Source organism: Amia ocellicauda, chromosome 9 (assembly GCF_036373705.1).
Source record: "Amia ocellicauda isolate fAmiCal2 chromosome 9, fAmiCal2.hap1, whole genome shotgun sequence".
NCBI lineage: Eukaryota > Metazoa > Chordata > Actinopteri > Amiiformes > Amiidae > Amia > Amia ocellicauda.
Window position 1 is genome coordinate 16047373 of NC_089858.1, and position 7623 is coordinate 16054995.

At 37.9% G+C, this 7623-nt stretch overlaps 1 long non-coding RNA gene across 1 annotated transcript in view; it reads left to right on the forward strand.

Moving 5' to 3' along the window:
* LOC136758250 (uncharacterized) overlaps positions 1 to 5635 on the forward strand; it is a 31484-nt gene extending 25849 nt beyond the window's left edge. Inside the window, exon 3 of the long non-coding RNA XR_010819932.1 lies at positions 5216 to 5635. This is a non-coding gene — a long non-coding RNA (uncharacterized LOC136758250). The remainder of the gene's footprint in view (positions 1 to 5215) is intronic.
* The last annotated feature ends 1988 nt before the right edge of the window (positions 5636 to 7623 follow it).

Below are 7623 nucleotides of genomic sequence, written 5' to 3' on the forward strand. Positions count from 1 at the left end.
TAAAAATAACGTTTTTCTTAAGGTTATATTTATAATTATTTGTTTTTAGTTGGACATCAATGAAGATATGTCAGATAATTTAATTTGATTTACTATTGTTGTTTATTATTTATTATCATTATTATGATTGCTTAAGAGAATAGAAAGGGTAGATTACATGGCTGGAAAGCTAACAGGAAATGGGCACAACTCCCCCAGGCTGTGGCAGGGCCACATGACACCAGGAATGCCAAGTCTGCAGACTAGTTTGAAAAGCTCCAATAAAAGTTTGCGGTGGCACACCAGGAGGGGAGCTTTTTTTAAATCACAGAATAAATAACACACAAGCTTAGCCAGCAGTAGTGGTATGTTGATGAATGCAGAAGACACATTTGGGGTTCATAATATTTTTAGTTCTATACCCAACGAAACAAGGAATACTTCAAAACATCAGCCTGTACCTGTATAAGTCTCAATGAAAATGAAATGGTAAATACAATTCAGGTTTAAAAATGTAAGAGTAACCTGAGGGCATGCTGTCAAAACCTCTGGTGCATAATATATATATATATATATATATATATATATATATATATATATATATATATATATATATATAATACGCACACGCACCCACGCACACACACACGTATACATAAAAAATGACTTCTCCGGCTCCTGTTAATGAAGCTTCGGTGACCTCGACCCATTTAATTTCCTGTTGTTCTTGAGCAAGGCTGAGCTAATGTAACCAAACACAGTGCACTGCCAGGAGAGCAGTGCCTGGCCTTAGGAGCACCTGGCTGTGAATGTAAATGATTAATTATACACCGGGGTTGGAGCCCTGCGGGTCACATGCATACAGGGTAGTTCAGCACCTGCAGCTCTTCAGCGTGTGAGAGACCAGCCTGTGTCCGGAGCTGCCAGTCCCAAGGGCAACGGCAGTGGCTTGGAGAGAGGGCTTTCTCCTTGGCAAGACTCACTGCAGACTGCTGTGGCATCTCGTGCACTTACATTGTTTACGCTAGAAAGAGTGTCCAGCGCTTTTCCTATCGATTTTATCACATGATTTACATTTTTATCAAAGTAAGTGCAGTAATTGGCATTGATATTATCATTTCAGCTTGGTATTAATCTGAAGGCATTAAAAGTGTTTTCCAAGAAGCTAACAAGCATTGTGGAATGATGATCGACAGTGACCATGTTTTGTAAAAAATTTTTGAAGGAAGGTTCGAAGCTTTGTTGGAGCTAATTTGCATAATTTATTGATGACATCACATTAGCTGCTAGTGTATAGATTTGAATGAAAATTCTACTTTTTAAATTTTTACAAGTACAGGGACTGTATATATACTTACAAGTAATCCATATAAACAACTTATTTTAAAGTATACTGGGATGTTTTATCTCTTTGTTTTGCACTTATGTCCACTATAATTACACTATGGGAGATACAGATCTAGATGAAGTAACGCATGAGAAAGACCTAGGAATCTATGAGGACTTCTCACTTTCTCCATCCAAACAATGTGGGGAAGCAATAAAAAAGGCAAACAGAGTGTTAGGGTATATTGTCAAAGTGTAGAATTGAGAACAAGGGCAGTAATGTTCAGACTGTACAATGCGCTAGTTAGACCTCATCTGGATACTGTGGACAGTTCTGGGCTCCACACTTCAAGAAAGATATCGCTGCTCTACAGGCAGTTCAGAGGAGAGCAACCAGACTTATTCCAGGTCTGAAGGGAAAGTCCTACTGAGAGACAGAGGAACTGAACCTTTTCACCCTGGAACAGAGGAGACTACGTGGGGACTTGATCCAAGTCTTCAAAATCATGAAAGGCATTGACCACATCAAACCAGAGGAGCTTTTCCAGATCAGCAGGGACACACGCACCCGGGGACACAAATGGAAATTGGGCTTCAAGGCATTCAAAACGGAAAACAGGAGACACTTCTTTACACAGAGAGGCGTCACAATCTGGAATAAACTACCCAGCGATGTGGTAGAAGCTGAAAGTTTGGGAACATTTAAAAATAGACTGGATAGGATCCTTGGATCACTTAGATATTAATGGACACCAAACAAGCACGATGGGTCGAATGGCCCCTTCTCGTTTTGTAAACTTTCTTATGTTCTTATGTTGTAGGTCACCCTGGATAAGGGCGTCTGCCAAGAAATAAAAATAATAATAATCTTGACCCGTAAACATGTTATTTATTTATTTTTATAAGAACATGTATAGGTATTGATTTTACATGCATGAAACATGTTAACCTTCCTGTAAAAGCACCTCACTCATTATAAACTATACGCGCGATGACGCATGTTAACTTGAATTTGTCGGAAATAGCGAATAGCTGTTAAACCTTTGATAAAATATACAACAGTGTTCAGTAACATTAAAAAAGACACAACTGTACTCAAAGTAGTAAATAAAGACACTGGAACACATTAACCTTAACATTTAGGTTAACTTCAATAAATAGAGTCCCTGCTACAGTTCAGAGTTTGTGTCAAATTTATATAGTTTTTGGTATATAATAATAATAATGGGTCAATTGCAACACACTTGCAGAGTTAGTACAGAGCTGTGTACTAAACACTGGATCATCTCCAGTACACTGCTTTCAGTTTGTTGCAATTGACCCCTTAAGCCTAATAAATAATGCATAATCATTTAAACTTGCGTTGGTTAAATGATCAGAGAGGTCCGTGATATACTAATTTTCAGTTGCACAGCTTATGTTAAGCTTTTTGGATGTCTTCTGTGCATTTAGCAAAAAAATCCGAACAGCAGATGTTTTACAAAACATTTGTTTTGTTTTACGTGTCCATTATATTGCACAACACTTTGCTGTAAAAGTGGTGGATAAAGAAACAATAATTCAGAATAACACAGGCTCTTCTTTCAGAAGAATAAAAAATAAATGTATCAGTGAAATCGTATATTTTCAAAATACATTTAAATTTAATGGTCTTGTGTCTGCTGACATGAGTGGCAAATCCATACATTGTCTCTATACCACATAGGCTATATTCTTTCTATCAAATATCAAAGTTACCCAATAATTATAATCTTTTTGTTGCATTATCATTGTAATGCCCCATTAAAAAATGATTTATATTAATCAGGAAATGCATGAAAATCCCTTGACTTGCAATCTTTAGTTTTCATTCAAAAACTGTTTTAGTTGATTTTTATTTTTCCATTCTGTGTTCTCATTGAAAACTCAGCACTAATCTCCCGCAGCTGTTATACATGCTTATTCAACCTCTATCCTGGATGCATTTCACATGGGTGTAGTTGAGAGGCATGTACAGTGAAGAGTCAGTTGTGGCTGCATGTGACATCTGTATGCCTGGGATAGGATTACAAAATAATTCAAAGTCGGTTTCCTTTGCTCCAGTAAAATACACAAAATATAAACCTTGGATTTCTATGTAATCTATGTATTCAGCATTATGTCTGCCTGTTGTACTTGTCTGTAAAGCCTGCAGGCATTGAATAACCACCCCAAAGAAAGTGCTCTGAGGTACTGGTTATTATTTCCCATTGTTATTGAAAGAATTCTCCTCATTGCCGTTTGTCCTGTGCAGCTCCCCCCAATGGCCATTTCCCCTGTGTGACTCCTGTCTCCCAGTACCCATGCAGCCTAGGTTTGCATTGTCGAGGATAGAAGAACGTATAAGCAGTTTGCAGGAAAATTATTATTTTGGCATTTGTTGGTTACCTTTTCTACCTCTTCTGTAAATGTCCTGGGCTTTTTAAAAACTGTGAGATTCTGTAAGCAAAAAGAGAAAAGAGTGAGCTGTTCCTATTATTTGACACCTCTGTGACACAGGCTACTGGCTCTCTACATTGCAGGGCCGTTCTGACGCAGTTACAATCCCATGCTGCTTCAGAGGTAATCCAGCACTCTGAAGACATACTGAACAGTTAGAAGGAAGGCACAGAATGGCACGCATTGATGTCACTGAAGTGAATTTTGCATTCCTTTGTAATGATTATTTTTTGAGGATTTAGAGAGAAAATCCATAGTTTGTCTTTGATCTTTTGGCACTTCACTACGTTGTTCATAAAGAGTAATGATTCTACCAGCTAATTGGCTTTCCTTTTGTTCCTGAAAAGTTTCTGTGACTTTACGCATTGAAAGGAAATTTGCTTCAAATCTGTTAGAACCACTTCACGAGCAAGCTGTGCAGAGCATTGCCAATAGCCTTCCACTGAATCTACTAACTGAAACCTTCCTGGGAGCTTATGTACATTGCAAGAACAGCTTGACTGTAGGAATTCTTAAATAGAAATATTAAGGTAAGATACCTACAGTGCACAGTCTTTATAAGTGTATCTATATATTTGTAGCGCCCCCTACGGGCTATACCTGACTACGCCACCCTCTGGTTTGGTACAGGAGAGAAGAGGCTACTGAGATACAAGATGTATTACTTAGCACAGGTTCCCATAATATAGGTGAAGACCAACAAAGTGGTGCGATTTTGTATGCTCACTGAGCTTTTACTATGTGTCAGCCCGAGTCCCACTGAACACCGTAAGAACATCAAAAGATAATACAGGATCAATAAATGAGTGTTCTGCAGACCACCGTGCAGCTGTACTCCAGCCTGACGCTAGTCCAGTGCTTCCAACACCTCGACTGGAATTAAAAAAATACATATGAAGTGTAATTAAAACCAGTTAAAAATGTATCTTACTAAGTGATGTTACTAAGTGATTCAGTTTAACTTAAGTAAATGCATTAAATAAACCCAATGAATCCCCACACCAGACATAGTATAAGAGCACATGGTGTTTAATAAGGAAAGGAAACAAAAGAAACAGGTCTTTGGATATTGTATAGCTCAGAGTGAAACCCCAGGCACACATCTCACTGTAACATTAAAATATAGCATCCTGATCCTGGTGTGACTATAGCGCTGTATGGGGATGTTTCAATAGACAATCTTACATTAAAAAAAATAGAAAAAGATGGAAAATCTGGAAAAAAGGGAGCTGAACAGACCACCAACGCAGTGATGATATTATTGAAAGTGTGACCAGGCCTTTATAAATTTATATATAATGAGGTTGTCTGCGATTTTGATTTATTTAGTTTAATTACCTTTATGTTATTATTTCAAAGAGGCAGACAAAAGTGCCATTTCCTCTTGTCGACTGTACAAATTCATTAATCTCATTAATTTGCAGAATTAATATAATTTTATCACACATTCCAGAGCTCCTTCAGTATGCCGAAGTGCAATGAATCACAGCAGTCTGGCTGGGAGGCAAGATTAATAGGAGGACAAGGCCTGCTCATCTGCTCAGTCCCTGGAGACTGGGTGTAAAATGTTCTGATGTATGTAATTATGACATCTGCTTCTTTTTCTTGGTACCTCTCTGTAAAATAAGGGGGGGAAAAATGACAAAGGAATAACAGGCTTAAATATGTGTTAACGCTCTGATTACATGTATAATTTCAATATGGCAAAGTGTAATGAAGATTAAATTAGTCCCTAATATACCTGTCTACCACTCAGCATAATTGAGCCACAGTGGTTAACAGTGTGAAAAGGATACTTTGCCTTATTAATATGCACTGTAATTTGGCATGGATGGCTAGACTCCCTGTATTCTTCTCTTGATTATGATTTTAATGATGCAAGCATTGTCCAAACGTTGGATGTCTGTATCTGTTTGTTTTGAGTGACTGTTTATATGGGTCTTAAGCAATATTACATGATTACTCCCAGATGTGCTTTTCTCACATAATTTAAACATTACATAATAATGGCAGAGATTTAATATTTACTTGTTCTAATAAATATCTTGATATATGTTTTTTTAATTGCTAAACTGCTCTATACCTACGTAACACTAAAGTGCCCTCAAAACCTGGTTTAGGCATTAGTGAAGCGACTAGTGAAGCAGGGTCATGTTCTACTATGTGCTGTTTTTTTTTTTTTACTGTTCCTCTTGCCTGTGTAATAGGGATAGGCATGATGTCTGTGTGTGTGCACTTCGGGCAGCTCTGTCTTTAAGTATTATAAAGATACATGCTGTTATCCTCTGAGCATCACAAGGTGTGTGCCCCCGACAACAAGATCGCAGTCAGCAGGTTCTGGATCATTGAAGAACAGATGAAATATAAGAGTCTGCTGCAGTGAGTCCAGAGCAGCCCCACAGTAAATAACCGTGTGAAAACTGCACACACATAGTCCCACAAACATCCATACCAGACTGAATGGAATGCTGCATACCCAAGAAAGAACTCCGATTTAAGACATGGAGCTAAAATGGGTCTCAAACATTCTCTAAGTGTTTGTTGAAATAGAAGCAAGAATTCCAAGTGTATCATTACCAAAATCTGTTTTTGTTGTCTGTTGCAATTTTTGCATGCTCCTTTGGCCACTTCGAGACATTGCTTTTTCTTTTTCGAGATTTTCAAAAAATAATGAAATGTCTAAATATGTGTTTCTCAGAAGAGTGAAAGAATGTGTCTTTTACAGCCAGGCCGAGAGCCCACCCCACAAATGCGGCAGAACTGGCTTTATAAACAAATACCCCAACTTGTTCAGATGTGGACCATTTCATCTAAATTACACCCTCTGTGTCCAAAGTATCGCTCTCTTTTCAACATGAAATATAGACTTTTACAAGCGGCTCCGTCATTATGGCACTTGGTGATAGATTTGTGTTATCTGTGGTGTGACAAAGACCACAGCAAAATATAGATGATTTAGTGCTGCTGCTGCTGTTTGGGGATGTTGCCTGTGTGGGTGACGGCTGCAGCGACTCAGTAGCTGTGCTGACAACACCTGGTTCAATGGAGGAACGGCAGAATGACCGTGTCAAGAGGACGACTTAATGACCAACTCCAGCATTCAATAGGGTTGTTTGCAACTATTTGTTCATTAGTTTTAATAGTTTGTAATTATTTGTGTGTGTATGTTATGTATATTCTTAATGTTTACTACACTGTCTACATTTAAGTGCACATTTCCAAATATTTATTTATTTTAAAATACATTTAGAATTCTGCATCCGTTACACATGAGGATGTACTGACTGGCATCCATTTTGAAATGCACATCCTAAAGGGGAGATTATAACGTATTGCAGATGGAAATTCAGGACAAATCATACAGCATCCCTGCTGCAGGTGTTTTAGTTTATCAGTTAGAGGAAATGGGATCTTTACACTCAATTTCATCTGAAGTGACTCAGGATTTACATGTTGGGGATCCAGTGACCCTGTATAATGGTTTCCAGACTGCTGGTGGTCTTGTTTCTGTGTAATAGTGGGTGGAGGGAGAGCCTTCATTCCTGCTTTTTTAACTTTCCAGTGAAATTTACTAACCAAGAGATAATGTTCTGTTACTCTTGTGAAGAAAAAGAAAACAAACACCTGAACAAAACGGATGTCAATTTGTCGAAGTGTAACTAGAACTGCTGTGAGTGGATATTGTATTCTATTTTGAATTCAAATTTGAAATCAAGACTTGACTCATTAAGAAATAAAATATTTATTTTTCATAAATCAAGCATAATGTTTCTAAATTGTATGTGACCTGAAAAGCCCTCAAGGGCCACCGGATGTGTCTGAAGTGCAGCCGCTGCATCTCTGTCTGCTGTGTTGTCATAT